Raw genomic sequence first — 16,192 nt, forward strand, 5'->3', positions numbered from 1 at the left:
GTCATTCTCTCCTTGAATGTTTTGGTTCAGGATGTTGCTAACCATTTGGGTAGTGAGTTTTTTCAGTGTTCTCTTTTATTTGTAAATCATTATTGTAACTGTACACAAACTCTCCCAGGTTCTCTATGGTAGGATTAATCCAGAGGACAAAACTTATATTTTCTGACTTTTCTAGGTGCAGTATGGAAACATAAGAGGCTTTCTTTCTGGAAATTCTGCCCAGGGGTTAAAAATCATATGGATTGAATAATGTTTTGTAGAGCTATATCAACTCGGTTCCACAGACCACTTTCTGCTCCTTCTTGATAAGGCAATGTCCACAAATCATTAACGGACAGTACAATCTCGCCATGGAAAGAACTATTATTGGTAGCCATGTCATAAAATTAATCATATTTTTTCATGACAGTTTATATAAAAAGAAATTTAAGGGAGGGAAAAAACAAACAAAAATTTAATAGACTTTAAATATGGCATTAAGTAGATTCAAAAGTCTCACCAAAAAAAAATTAGGTGAAACTAAGAATTTAATTAATTTTTAAGATATATTTTAAAGTTTATTGAAGTGTGAAAACCTGACTTAAAGGATGAGTTTCTATGACAGCCATAGCAATTCAATGTAGTTGAAAGCTGCCCCAACAAGCAAGTTAAACTCATTTGCAAATGTCAAGCATGTCCCTTTAAATTGGTTCGTTAACTCACTTTTGAAAGGTAGTGTCAAGAACTAGGAGCTACTGGCATTCCTCATTAGCGTGTCTTCTGGACAGGGTAAATAGGTTTAGATAGAATTGGATTGATTATTCCCTCTTAGAATGCAGGTCAGCACGGCACATTTCAACTGTTGCTGCTCTAGTGGGTGAGCAGAAAATATCTCCAGCAGTCTAGCTTCCTCATGACAACCAAGACCTGCCTTAGCTAATGAACAAGACCAAGTTCACTATCAGAATCACTTAGGCATTTCAATGTGGCTTCCATTTCAGAGTGACTGGAAAAAGGCTTAGTGGATAGATCCAAGGAAATAACCATGCCCTGCGTTTAAAAGATGAATTAAAAAGAGAGAGCTGGGGATAATGAAAACTGGAAGGTGTTGCAACAATAACAACAAAAATAAAATAAAAACAACAACAAATAATAAAAAAGAACAAATGTGGACACACAGGTAGACATTTATTTTGACAGAGTTTTAATACCTAGGCCACTTACTGTGTTTCAAGATATTTTCAAATTAAGCACAATTGTTGGTTCAGCCTACTTTTCAATGGAAATAGATTTGAGAGAAACTAGGGATAGGTGCTAGATTATTAGGGTACATAGGTATTTCATTAAGGATTTATCATTACCTTCAGTACAAGAAAAGCAGGCAGAGGTGGCTAGACTGGCAAAAGTGATGTTAATACAGGATGATCATTATATATTTCTTGATGAACAGGGGTGATTCCTTTCCACATGAGTGACTAACGTATAAGAAAAACAGGAATGTCACTAAGTATTGTTGCATATACTATTAAGTTTCTCTCTTATACACTTTTGTTCTATGGAAAGAAAGGTAATTCAAAAATAATTTGCTGCATTTCTGTTGGCAACAATTCGGCTAGCAGCTGATGGTGGGCACGAAAGACCAACACAAGCCCAACAACAAGAATGCTGCCAGCACAGGTTCTTTTGACTGCTTTACAAGAAATCATCAACATCTGGGTTGACAAGCTGGGAGGCTCTTAAAGTGACTGCCCAGAATCCCATGCCAACACTCCTCCAGGAGTGAGAGACTCAAGCAGACAGCTCTGTTCTCTCTTTTTATACAGTCTTTAGATGTCGTCAAATATCACCTGAGTGACCAGAACTTAGGCACCTGCTATTGGCTCTGGTCTTAGCATCTCCTCTTAGGACCCTGAGGGCTTCATACCCACATAGGCTTAGCACCTAGTAATTAGGGGTTTGGGCCTAGGGCTTTGCACCTAGTAAGGCTCAATCAAAGATACTTAATTTAGTACTCTAAAATAGTAAAAAAGTCCCAAATCAATTAATATTACAATTACCTAGCATAATACATATCTGCCATATATTCTCACATCTAATAATTATTGTATTATATGTTCATTTTGTTAATATTTCAATTTATTTTTTTCTCAATGACATGTAAAAAAATTTTAATATTCATTTTAAAATTTTTGAGTCCAAACCTATCTCGAGCCCCATACTCCCTCCCCGCAGGTTAAGCAATAAACTATAGATTATACATGTGCACTCATGTAAAACAGGGCTGTCCAAAATGTGGCCTGGCTTGCAGCCCCCACAGTGCAATTTATGCAGCCCACCTACAAGCATAGAAATTTACATAAATGCATTAGTAATTAGTAAATGAAGCTGAGCTACTGCAGAGGTCTCACCAAAATGGCAAATCAAAATATACTGTCTATTGTTTCAATAAAAACTTAAGGTTGGACAGCCCTGATGTAAAACATACTTTCATATCTAATAAACTTTTTAATATTTAGAGTTTTTACCATCTACCATTTTATTTTATCCCACAATGGTTCAAGGGGTAGGAGAGGGTAATTCTGGGGGTATCATTCTAATGGGGAAACCACTGCTCACTGGAGTGGTCTTATATGCTCAAAATCACTCAGCAATGAATAGGTAGAAGAGGACTAAGGGGGAGCAACAACTCTGACCTTTTAGAATCACAAAATCTGGAAGGGACCTCAGAGGCCATTTGGTCCAACTCATACCTGAATCCCCTCCACACATTCTTAACAAGTCATGACTCAACCTTTATATGAAGACCACTGGTGAAGGGGTGCCAATCCACTACCTTATGATAGCACTTTCTACTTTTGGACAGTTCCCATTGATTAATAAGCTATTCCTGACCTCAAACCTAAATTTGCTCCTTTGTAACTCTTACCAGTTGCTCTTAGCTCTGCCCTCTGGGACCAAACAAATCTGATTCTCCTGTTTCATTATCATCCTTCTAATATTTGAAGACAGATATAATGTCTTGGGCTAATGCTTGTCCTTTTTAAACTAGAGTCCTTTTAATAAATTGTTATATGGTATGAACCTAAGACCTTCGACCATCTTAGATGAACATACCTGGAAACTCTTCAACCAAAGGCATTACCATTCAGACTCCTTTGCCTTTCTCTAAAAATAACTTCTAAATAATGATCAAACATATTTTAAGGTCCATTTTCCCCATGAAGTCTTTTAAGGCTATTTCAGACCAAAGTAACTACCCTGCTTTTGAACCGCTATAGCATTTATTATCCGAACAGTACTTTTGGTATTTTATAATATATTGCCTTGTATTGTCTACCATTATGATTATTTCAATTATTCATGGGCTTATGTATTGTTTCCCCACCTATACTGGAAGATTCTCTAGGAAAGTAACCTTTTTCTTATTTGTAACCCCAAGAGTATCTAGCAGAGTGTTACAGGGTATCATCACCTAAATCCACTGAAATGTTGACACAATGGACAGAAAATGGGTCTCAATGCTAGGAAGAACTGGGTTCAATTCCTGCTTCTGACATATGCTAGCTTTGTGACCCAAGGAAAGTCATTGAGTAGCGAAGTGCCTCAAGCAAATTCTCTAAATTGCAGAGTAGAGATTAACTGGCATTGGCAGAGGTACTTTCCTCTCTGACAGTACCCTAGACCAATGAAATCCCAAGTTCTGTCCTCTATGCCCCAAACAGGAATAATAAGGGCATTCTAAACTTGAAAAGCACTTTCCTTACATAATGCATATTTATCCTAATGCTGGAAGCTTACCTAGTGATCAGAAGAGTTACTTTGGGTTCATGGGTCCAGTTCATATCACACTGAGCCCACAGAACACATCTTTATATGGGCAGAATTAATTTAAAATAAACATAGAAGGCAGCCTGAACAGCCGGACACAAAAGGATAATATTGGGGATTGAGAGAAGATTGTTTTCTAGAAAATAGATAGGGTTGGATGTTGTAGAGGAGAAATCCTGTACAGGTGAGTCTTAGACTAGAATAAGGGTAAGGCTAAGACTCTTGATTCTAGGACCATCTTATTTCTTTGCTCTATAGATGGTGGGCAGAATTTATGGTCTGACTGTATGTATTCATTCAACAAGCATTTATTGTATATGTATATATCTGTGTATATATATGCAAATAAGCTTCCTCAAGACTCTAGTGAACACTTATTAAAACACATCTCTTTTTTGTACCTCCCCTTTCAGAAGTGTAACTACTGAGATAAGGAATAGAGATGCAAACTCCATGATTTTCCATATCCTACAGATTAATTCCACTTCTGACAGCACATTATATTTTACCCTTTCCCATAGAAACATGGTGCTAAAGTGCATAAATATGTGCCGCTGTGCATCTAAACTGAATACTGGTCTTCAGTTATGTTCAAATAACACAAATATTCACTTTATATTTAGAAGTATCTGGATGGGCAGCTAGGTATTGCAGTAGATAGAGCACAGGGCTTGGAGTCAGGAAGACTTATCTTCCTGAGTTCAAATCTAGTCTCAGACAGTTATTAATTGTGTGACCCTGGGCAAGTCACTTAGCTCTGTTTACCTCAGTTCCCTAATCTATAAGATAAATTGGAGAAGGAAATAGCAAACAACTCCAGTATCTCTGCCAAGAAATCTCCAAATGGGATCACAAAGAGTCAGACAGGACCAAAAAACCAATGAACAACAACAACAAAAACCATCTGGATGAGGATCATTACTTCTTCATATAGGTATCTTCATGGGCCAAGTTTAGCAAACCGTCCAAAAAGGAGGGTAGACATGGCTTTTGTTCCACATACCATAGTTTTGTTCAAAACTTGATGCCACAGTTGTCACACTGATTGTCATTTCCTGAAGGACAAGGCACATATTTATACTTATTGGGTATCCTTATTAAGATTGAGAAGACTATAGATGGGACTGTAACAACAATGCTGCTTGCAGCTGCTATGGAGGTATAAGACCAACAACACCAGCAGACAGGAAGGCTGCCAGTACAGGTTCTTTGATCTGCTTTTCTAAGGAAAACAACTTTAAGGGGTTGAAAATCTCACTTTAATTATATATATATATATATATATATATATATATATATATATATATATATACATACATACATACATACATGTAATTCACTTAGTTCAGGGGAAAAAGTCAGCACCCTGAACTTCAGAGAAAACACAAACAGAAATTACAATTACAAGCAGAAATTATATAAACAGAAAAAATAACAGAAATCAGCAGACAGGGCTTCTGTCTGTCCATAGCAATACATACATAGTTACCAGAGAGAGAGAAGCACCAACATCTGGTTTTTCAAAGCCGGGGTGTGGCATCCTTAACGGCTACCCAGAATCTTGTCTGATGAAATCACAGGAACAGCTCTTCCAACGACTGAGCACTCAAAGCAAAATGCTAACCTCAGAGTATATATACAGTTCATCAGGGTCAGAGGGTATCACGACCATGTGACTTAAATTCATATGAGTTGAGCTTTCTTGTGACTTAAGCAGGTCATCAAAGACTCTTGATTCAATTAAAAACTCTTAATTGAAGCAAAGGCAAGACTCAATCAAAGGCACTTGATTGCTTGAGTGCTGAGAAGCACTCCAAAAGAGAAGAACAGCAAAAAGTCCCACCCTGCTTGCCACCACAGGGACCAATTAGAGAGCAGAGGCAGGAGGGGCATTTGGCCTAAGTGTCTGAAGGGACCTTAAGTTTAGCAGGTAAAAGATCATCACTAATGAACTCTAGGACAAAAGCATTTAAAAACTCCCACTAGGGTTAATATCAATTATGGCATTTTCCTAAAGGTAGATGTTTCCTTAATGATTAACAACAGAAAAAATTTTTTAAAATTCAAATTATGTCTCCTTTTTATACTCATGTATCCCCACCACACACACACACACACACACACACACACACACATACACACACACACACGCCAATTTTTTTTTTACTTCTTTTTAGACAAAAATATTAACTTTTTTGTTGTCTGCTTCAATTTCCTCAATCATAAAAATAGAGATAATAATAGTATTCACTTCCCATGGATGTTATAAGTATCAAATGAGAAAATTTTTGTGAAGCCCTTGGCATAGTATCTGCCACATAGTTGTTGTTGTTCAGTTGTTTCAGTCAAATCCAACTCTCTGTGACCCTATTTGGGGTTTTCTTGGCAAAGATAATACAGTTATTGTCCTTTTCCTTCTCCAGCTCATTTTACAGATGAGGCACTGAGGCAAACTGGGTAAAGTGATTTGGCCAGAATCATACAGCTAATAAATGTCTAAGGCCTGATTTGAACTCAGGAAGATCAGTTTTCCTAGTTACCAGCCCCTGGGTATTTATTTTTCATTTCTAAATAAGGAAATAATTCTGAAAACAAAACATAAATAACTCACAATGTGAATCCGTTTTATGAAATCAAAATGAGACAATACTAGAGAAGAATGAAAATAAGCTAATATCTTTAGAAATGATATGCCTCAGGAAAGTATTTCAACGACCTAATCTAGAGAAGAGGAAAAAAGACAATTTCCTCCTATTTGGGGAAAAGTCCAAAGAAGAATTAAATATATAAAGAGAAGTTGCAACAGTACCTTTTCAAGAATAAAAAGCAGGAAAAAAGAATTAGTTTGATATGTTTAAGAATGTCTGGGACCTATCATATTCATCACCAAAGGGCATGATAGAAGAAAAGGAAAAAGGCTAAAAGTTCTCATTTTTTTTCATTAAAAGACCATTTCCTATCTCATTTGTTACTCAGGTTAATTCCAAAGTACTACAACCATACTATTCAACTTATGACTATTCTATTTTCTCATATTCCTCAAAATTTCCCTTGGCATCCTATTTTGTGGAATATTCCAATTGTTCCTGTAGACTAGAAATTTTTTTAAAAAACTAACTTTTTTTTCTTTTACACAGTATCAAAATCCAATTTCCATGAATTTTGTGCACTTTTTAATAAAATGATTTAATATACTGTGTTTTTTCCCAGTCTAGAGATGACTATTGGTATACACAGTTCCTCTAGAGAGTCCACAAAAGATGTCTATTTTGATTTTTAATATAGTGATACATAAATGTGAGTCTTGTATTGATATTAATAGCTTACGTACAGTAAGAGAACCTGGTTGGTGGCAAAAAAAGGAAAAAAATCAAGAGTGCTCCACACAAACCCTCTTCATGTGAAAAAGCAAAGAAAGGCTCCAACATGTTGGGTGGATACCTTGCGGCAAAATCTTGGGAGGATACTGTCAAAGGTTGCATAGGATTGTGAAGCCAACCATGTGCATTATTATAGGGAACTTTGCACATCAAAGAGGATACAGCTCCACTTGGGCATCTGAGTAAGAAAAATGAAGCCATCTGAATAGTGTATTACTTTCCCTTACTCTACTCAGTCAGATAAATTAAAAAAAACATACAAAACAAACAAAAATTATATTTAACTTTTGATTTCTGTCTGTAGGAGTGAGAGTGAGGCAGGTAATCTGCTACATAGTCTTTTTCTAATAACACAGAGAGAAAAACAAAACAAATCTGAGTGTCTAATCATGGATACTGAGTTGTAGAAACTATCCATGACAATTGAATTTAAAGAACAATCTATAAGAATTTATAGAAGTTCACTATACAGGGAATATAATTATTTAATGAGCAGATTAAATTGTCTATTTTTGTAATCTCTGCAAAAGATTGCAGGTATATGTTTCAGTTCATATACTGCCATGCCACATGGAATAGTGAAAATCATTCTGGCCTTGGAGACCAGATGCCTAGACTCTTTTCCTGTTTCTGTAACTTGCTAGCTTTGCTAGATTAAACACATCTCCTCACTTCCCTGGCTTTCAGCACCCCTCTTTGTAAAAGTGATGCTCTCTGTGATCCCTCCCAACTAAAGCAGTCTATGTTTCAAATATTTCTATAATTCTAAGATATGGGGTAAGAGTTCATTGTGAAGTAAGAGAGGAAAAATGTGTTTACTTGTATCTGGAGATAGATATAGTAGAAAGGATAGGTTTTCTTATCTACCACCTTGTTTTTTTTCAATTCCTGTCTCTCAAACACACTTAAAACACCTGAAAAAATCTGCAGAAAAAAAATCAGGTGAAGGACTTTCTCCTACTTAATATTATGATATATGTGTATGTATGATATAAAATTAGAGAAATTTGTCCTCATAGTACAATATGTATATATGTATGTATGTATGTACATACAAACACACATATAAACTGTAAAAATACAGCTAGGTGGCATAGTCAATTGAGCACTGGGCTTGGAATCAGGAAAATTCATCTTCCTGAGTTCAAATCTAGCCCCAAACCTTACTTACTAGCTGTGTGACCCTGGGAAAGTCACTTAACTCTGTTTGCCTCAATTTCTCATCTGTAAAACGAATTAGAGAAGGAAATAGCAAGCCAATCCAGTATCTTTGCCAAAAAAAAACCCCAAAATAGGATCATGAAGAATCAGACACAACTGAACAACAAAAAATGCATGTGTGTATACATACACACATATGTATGTGTATATATATGTATATATACATATATACACATATATTTATGTGTGTGCCTATCTGTTTATCTCTTATAGCTGAGTTTTCTCATCTCTAAAATGAGGATAATAATGGTACCTAACATCTAGAGTTAGTGTGAGGATCAAATGAGATAATATTTGTAAGTCACCTTGCAAGTCTTAAATTCCTATATAAATGCTAGTTATCTTTATTATAGACAGTTTATATTGATTTACGATTTCATTAGTATAGGGAATTCTCAGATGAGGGAATTCCCTCTACCAATATCAATAACCAGCTTCTCTGTCATTGCTACAGCAATGAGGTTAAGTCACTTGCCGAGGATCCCAGAGCCTGTACAAGTCAGAGGCAGAGCTTGAATGCAGAAATTCCTGACCTATATGCACACACATATAGAACATATATCTCCATATATGCATGCAAGGCATATATACATCAACAAATACACACATCATCAGTCAGCTCTCCATGGTGCATACCACAATGCACAGTAAGAACTAATATTCACCAGTATTCAGAAAGTTACATAGTTGTAAGGAAATTTAGAGAAAGTATAGCATGAATATATTTTAAAAATCCAACTTTCTTTTGACTGGAGGATTTATATATAGTGAGTTGGTATATATAAAAGAAATACTTTATATTTAAAATTTTTTAAAAAGAAACCTGTTTCTTATTTTTACACAATACAAACCAAACTCCCCAGAACAGAGATAGAGTCAGCAGAATTCAGGGAACGTAACAAAGGCCTGTCAGTGATCTTTACATAGTAACGTGGTGATGATGTAGTGGGAAAGACTCTAAAGGGAGCATTTCTCGCAAAGGGAGCGTAAAACTACTTACAATTGGGGGGGGAAATTTGGCATCAGAGCCCAGAAAAAAGTACATAAAGAACTGAAGATGAGAAAAATATGAAGATTAACTGTGAATATTACTTGCTGTCATTCACAATATGTATACATATACATATATATATTTGTACATATACACATGTATGCACATGTACATACATGCATAGATACAAGAGAAAGAATAATATATACATATCTATATATCAATAGTTTAGGGTAAATGAATAGATTCAGGGTAGAAGGGACCTTAGGGGTAATCTAGTTCCAACTCTCTCATGGAGGCAGCCCGGTGGCCTAATGAATAGAGAGATGGGCCTGGAGGAAGGAAGAATTGAGTTGAAATCTGGCCTCAGACACTAACCACATGGGCGAGCTGGAGCAACCCACTTAACCTCTGTTTTCCTCAGCTTCCTTATCTATAAAATGAGGATAATAATAGCAGTTACCTATTAGGGTTATTGCGAGGATGAAATGAGATAATAATTGTAAATTGCTTAGCACAGTGCCTAAGTGCTATATAAAAGCCATGTATTTATTCACTTATCATTATCATCATCATTATTACTATTATTATTATTATTATTATCTTACATGTAAGAAGATAGAGATCTGGAGAGATTAAATGATCTGCCCAAAGCCCCACATATGGCAAGCTAGGATTCAAACCCAGATCTCTGACTCATACCCAGCATGTTTTCCACTCCACCCCAACTAAGGCATCCTGCATTATCTTTGTGGTGTTAACCACGAATTTGAAATTCAGTGCAAATCTCAGCCCAGTTGTTACTCCTACTTCCTTACTGCCACCACACACAGAGACAGAAGAGGGATTCATTATCTATTTTCACTTTGTTGAATAGAAAGAAGTATATTCCCTACCAGACAACTCAAAAGGTAGGGGAAAAAACAAATCTTAGGTTTTGGGAAAGTAGTTGCCTTCTGTAGGACTCTCTTAAATCACTTAGCAGATTATACTATGCTAATGCATCCAACTAATTGAAAAGCGGGTGTATGATTTAAATGGTTTTAAATTGCTTTTCATGGAAGGTAGGCTCTGAAACAAATCAAAACAAAAAGTCATTCTAAACTAATGATCCTAATCAGCAATGCTTGGCAATGTCTCGTTAACTTCATACCTACAGTAATTTTGGCCAGAGAAAATATGTTTGATGAAGAAATATTTCAGATACTCTTCTGATCATAGTGCAAAAGGTTCCATAAAAGCATTGCAACTTTCCTGTAATAAAAGATGTGACCTATCTACTAAACAATTGCCAGGAGATGTATTTCTCTATTTGGCAAGACAATATTACAAAATACATTGAGTCCAAAATTATATTTCTGAAATGTATCATCTATTTTGTAATTACTGAGACGTGAAATTCCAGAAAACTCTAACAAAACTTATTTTAACACAAAATATATCACAAGCAGTTCAATATGATGTTTTTGAAGCCAAGTCTATTCATCACTACAGGAAGAGAAGATTTTATAATTATTCCATGAGTTTATTCAGTTTAAATAACTAAGATATACAGTTCAAAATTCTATCTTAATCACAGAATGATTTGTTAAACTGTCCACATTCAATCAACTCAGAAATGCATCAGAAATTCCCATATTAACGGGCAAGGACTGTGGTATGTGTTCTGGGGATATTATCCCTGTCTTCAAGTAGTTTGCAATCTATTCATATAGATGCTATCATAAATTGCTTTGCCTTGTTAGTTAAAGCCTATGTGTGTGTGTATGTATATGTGAATGTGTATTTATATAGGCTTTAACTAACAAGGCAAAGCAATTTATGATTTATCAAAGCGTTTTTGGGGTGTGTGTATTTTGGGGGAGGAACCTATGGGATATGTATAAAGCAGTTTTGTAGGAGGACAATGCATTAAATTCACACTGGGGTAGGGCTTAGAGGGAGAAACAGAGGAACAGAGGAAAAATAAGAAATAAGAATTTCAGGTACAAAGCTATTTAGTAGTCTAAACATGAAGTGCAACAACCTATAATATTATGGTGAAAGTAAGAAAATGGAAGGAAAGCAAAGGATTAGACATATATTGTAAAAAAAAAAAACTAGACAGAATTTCATGACTGAATGTCATGAAATGAATGAGGAAAATTAAACTGTATAGAAGGAAGGATAGAGGAAAGGAAGGAAGAAAACGAAAAAGGAAAAAGGTAGGGCAAGGGAGGAAGGAAAGAAGGAAAAGGAGGAAGGAGACAGGGAGGAAGATAAATATACTTAAGATATGGCCCTTTTTAAAAAAGTTTTAAAATTTATTTTAAATTTAAATATAAAATGAGAAAAAAAAAGACATCGCCATGTACATATGAAAGGTTTCATTATAAAGCAATAAAGTTCCATTTCAAGAAAACCTATGTAATGAATACTACACATTATTTTCAAAGTTGTTCATCTTTTCCTTGCTTCCTTTTATGTTTTCTTTTGTCCTCTGCTGTGCACTTTTTACTTTCTTTTCCCCTTCCTCCCCCTTTCCCCGCAAAGAAGGTTACAATTAAGTGTTGTGATATATATATATATATATATATATATATATATATATATATATATATAAATACAAACACACATATGCATATATACACAGATATCCACAAACATACACAAATACACAATATATACTCAGATGCATATACATAAGACTGTGTTATTCTTATTTCCACTTGACATCTATTTTTCTGAAACTGTATAGCATCTTCCTTCCTAATCCAAGTCTTTCCATATTTTTCTAAATCCACCCATTCATCATTTCCATACTACAATGATATTCCAACCCAATCACATTCTGTCTGAGAGATCGTCTATGAGAGCTTTTCCCAATTTTCTGCATTCCCTCTATTCCTACATACAGAGTTTTTATTTATACAGGAAATTTTTCATTTAAAATATTCAAAATTATCCATTTTCACTTCAACACTGCTCTCATTTTATAATATGGTTTAAGGTCTGATATTACTAAAGGTACCTCCTAACTATTTTCCTCACTATCCTTCTCACACTTATTCCTTCTCAGTCCTCTACTTTACTTCTACCTGCTATCTTGTCCTCCTATTCCTTAAAATACCCCCCCTTCCAAGAATACCTCCCTTATTCTCTCCCCCACCCTTTCCCCTTACCCTCTTATTTCTTTCTGAATTTAGAAGATTTTTATCCTCTTGTAAATATATGTTGTTACCTCTTTATCCCATTTCCATTAATCTACATACTCTTCTATACTTCCCCTTATCCTATTCCTTATTCTCTTCCTCCTCCCTATCCCCTTACCTTCTTATTTCTTTCTGAATTTAGAAGACATATATAATATATATATGTATGTATGTATATATGTGTATATATACATATGCATATATACACATGCATATATGAACACACATACATATATGCGTATATACATACACATACATGTACATATACACACATGTATATATGTATGTATATGAGAAACAGTTCCCTCTTTAACCCATTCCCAATGAGTGTAGGATTCCAGAACTAACCGCCTTCCTCTCCCATCTGATTCCTCTGTATTGGTTTTTCCTCACATACTTCATTTGTATGAGATAATTACTATTTTTACCTTTTCCTACATCATTTTGATTTTTGGAATCACATCATACTCAATTCTACTCCATTTTTTCTTTTGAACTACCTAATTACTGATGACAGTCTTAGACATATGGTTTACATTTCCACATATAAAAAGTAAACAATCTGTCCTTATTGAGTTTACTTTGTATTTCTTTTGGATCTTGTATTCAAATTTTCTACTAAGTTCTGGTCTTTTGACAATAAAATCCTGAAAGTTTTCATTGCATATCTTTTTTTTTAAATTGAGGATTATACTTAACTTTACTGGGTATAATATTTTTGGCCATAACCCCACTTCTTTTTTTCATTGATATATGGTGTTCCAAGACCTGCAGTGTTTTAGTGTAGCCTATGCTATGTCTTGTGTAATTCTAATTGTGGCACCACCATATTTGAATTGTTTTTTTTCTTGTTGCTCATAATATGTTCTCTTTAATCTGGGGGTTTCAGAATTTGGTCCTGTAAGTTTTCCTCTGAGGTTATTTTTCAGGTGGTGACAAGTGGATTTTTTCCATTTCTACTTCCCCCTCTTTTCCCCAATTATCTTTAATTTTTTTTGTATTATTGTATCAAGAGTTTTTTTTTATCATAGTTTTTAGGTAGTCCCATCATTCTTATGTTTTCTCTTCTTGATCTGTTCTCCAGATCAGTTGTTTTTCTTATAAGATGCTTCACATTCTCTTCTATTTTTTCATTCTTTATATTTTAGTATTTCTTGGTTTATTCTAACTTCATTGGCTTGCCCTTGCCCAATTCTGATTTCCAAGGAGTCATTTTCTTCCTTAAGATTCTGGATCTCCTTTTCCTGTTGGTTGACTTTCGTTTCATAATTTTCTTGGTTTTCATGGATTATTCTTATTTTAATCTCTTTTATTTGATTTTTGAAGTCTTTTTTGAGTTCTTCTATGAATTCTTTTTGGGCAAGTGATCATTTGACATTAGACTTTGGAGTAGAAGAGGCTTTTTTTTTCCTTGAGTATCCTCCTTTGAATACAAACCCTTCTCCTTTCCCATAGTATCTGTCTATGGTTGGGTTCCTTCTCCTTTGCCTGTTCATTTTTTAAAACAATATTTAGCAGCTTGTTATTACCATCTTCTCTAATCAGGGGGTGTGTGAGATGCTGCCTCTGGCCTCAGGTCCTTCTTATTGTTATTTTTTGAGCTTTGTCTCGGGCCCAATCTCTGCACTCCTTTACCCAACCAAACCATAGCTAGGGCCCCCAGCACACTATGCTTGAAATGCTCTTGCTCTCACCTGCAGTTCTCTCTGGCCTGGAACTGAGACCAAGAACTCAGCTTCCCTGTAAGTGCCCACAGCCAGCAGTGTCCTGCCCCACTGCCTCTGCATTCACTGGGCATGTGCCAGTCCTGTGCCCAGGACCATGTCTGGGGGGCCTAGAGTCCCTTGTTGGCAGAAGCTCCTTCAATCTTCCCTGCTCAGATGCCCTACTCCACACAGTGTCCAAGGAGGTGAAAATTGCTCTGGCTGAGGTCAAGGCCACCTTCCAACTCAGCTGCTCCCATGGTTTGATGCTTGCTGTTTCATCTGAGCTAGCCTGGAGGTGTTTACACTTCATTGGTCATGAACCTCTGTCCTGGGATCTTTCTTCTGATCTTTTCCTGTTGTCTCAGGAGAAACACTATTCTGCCCCAACTCTTGTTTATTTTTACCAATCTACTTTCACCATAAAGTGTTGTTAAATCTTGTTTGTGGAGGACATCTGGAGAGCTTGGAATTTTCTGACCTATTCTGCCATGTTCCCAGAATCCTCGAGATATAGCCTTTTTAAACTCCAAAAAGAATCATAAAAAGATATTTGAATAGTTACTCTCTTTCATTAAGAAATATTTATAGTGCACTGGGCAATATCCATGATGCCCTTTCTTATCTCTAGAAAGACTTTGAATCCTTTAAATACTGGTTTTTTTTTTTTAATAAGCACTTGATTTCACTAAAGCCCCAGAGTCTTATGCCAACAAATATTTAACCATCAATTCTGGTTTTGTGAGGGGGGGGGATGCGTGGGGGTGGTGTACCCCTGACACACTTTTAACTTTAATCTGCGTCATTAATATTTTCCATCACTTTCTTAAGTCTTGACAATTAACAAAATAATAGTCAAGTCCTGACTTGTGATTGTCCAATTGCAGAGGTATAAGTACTAAAATCTAACAATTCATGAACCAGAGTTACAGCTGGCTCCAGCATACTTCAGCACCCAGAAGAAAGATACAGGAAGGTATTTCTGACTAATCATTAAGAATTCATAATCAAAAAGTGTCCAAACTGGATCCACAAAGTGTTTACTCTCCATTTATGAAAACACAAGTCTCAGCAATAGAAGAAAGTTGGAAGGGAAACCACTGTACTTCAGAAACAATTTTAGGTTTGAATGATGAATTGAAAAGCTGCTTAAAGTTGATATATATATGCATATATATATACATACATATATATATATATAATGTATTCTAAGATCCTGCAAATAATAAAAAAAATTGATATTCCTTAGCATATATTTTCAGACCAAGGGCAGACCTTATAGCTATATTCTCACACTGCCTTTAAGGGCCTGAAGTCAAAGAGATCATCCAAAGCCTTGATCCCAGAATTCATGTCAGTGCACTTCTGTTCTTCAAGATGCAATTGGCTCATGGAATCATTGGGCAGAGAGCTACTAGAAGGGTCCCATCTAATCCGACCTATTTATTTTACAGTTGAGACAACAGGCTCTGAGAGGTTGAAGTAACTTGACAAGGTTACCCAGATTGAAAATCGCAAAGCCAAGACCTCAAGTCACATGTCTCCAAATTGAAGATTTCTTCTAGAATACCACATGGGGAGAGAGAAGTAATCAAACATATATGGAATTCCAGAAATATCCATTACAGTACTACTCAAATGTCCGAAATAAGGGTTTATTTTTGAGGACAGTATTTTTGTTCTCCTCTTCCGTGAAATCATTAGGCCTGAATTAGCTGAAAATGAGGATACACTGAACAACAGAAGGAAAGCTGGCTTAATAATCAATGAACAAAGTGATAACATATTTTAACCTCTCTATTCATGTGAAATGTTGTTCAAAGAATTAAGGAAATAAGAGGATTCACTATCTGACCTTCACATATACCAAAAAGGATAAACACAAACGGAGGGCAGCTT

Source organism: Trichosurus vulpecula, chromosome 2 (genome assembly GCF_011100635.1).
Source record: "Trichosurus vulpecula isolate mTriVul1 chromosome 2, mTriVul1.pri, whole genome shotgun sequence".
NCBI classification, from domain to species: domain Eukaryota; kingdom Metazoa; phylum Chordata; class Mammalia; order Diprotodontia; family Phalangeridae; genus Trichosurus; species Trichosurus vulpecula.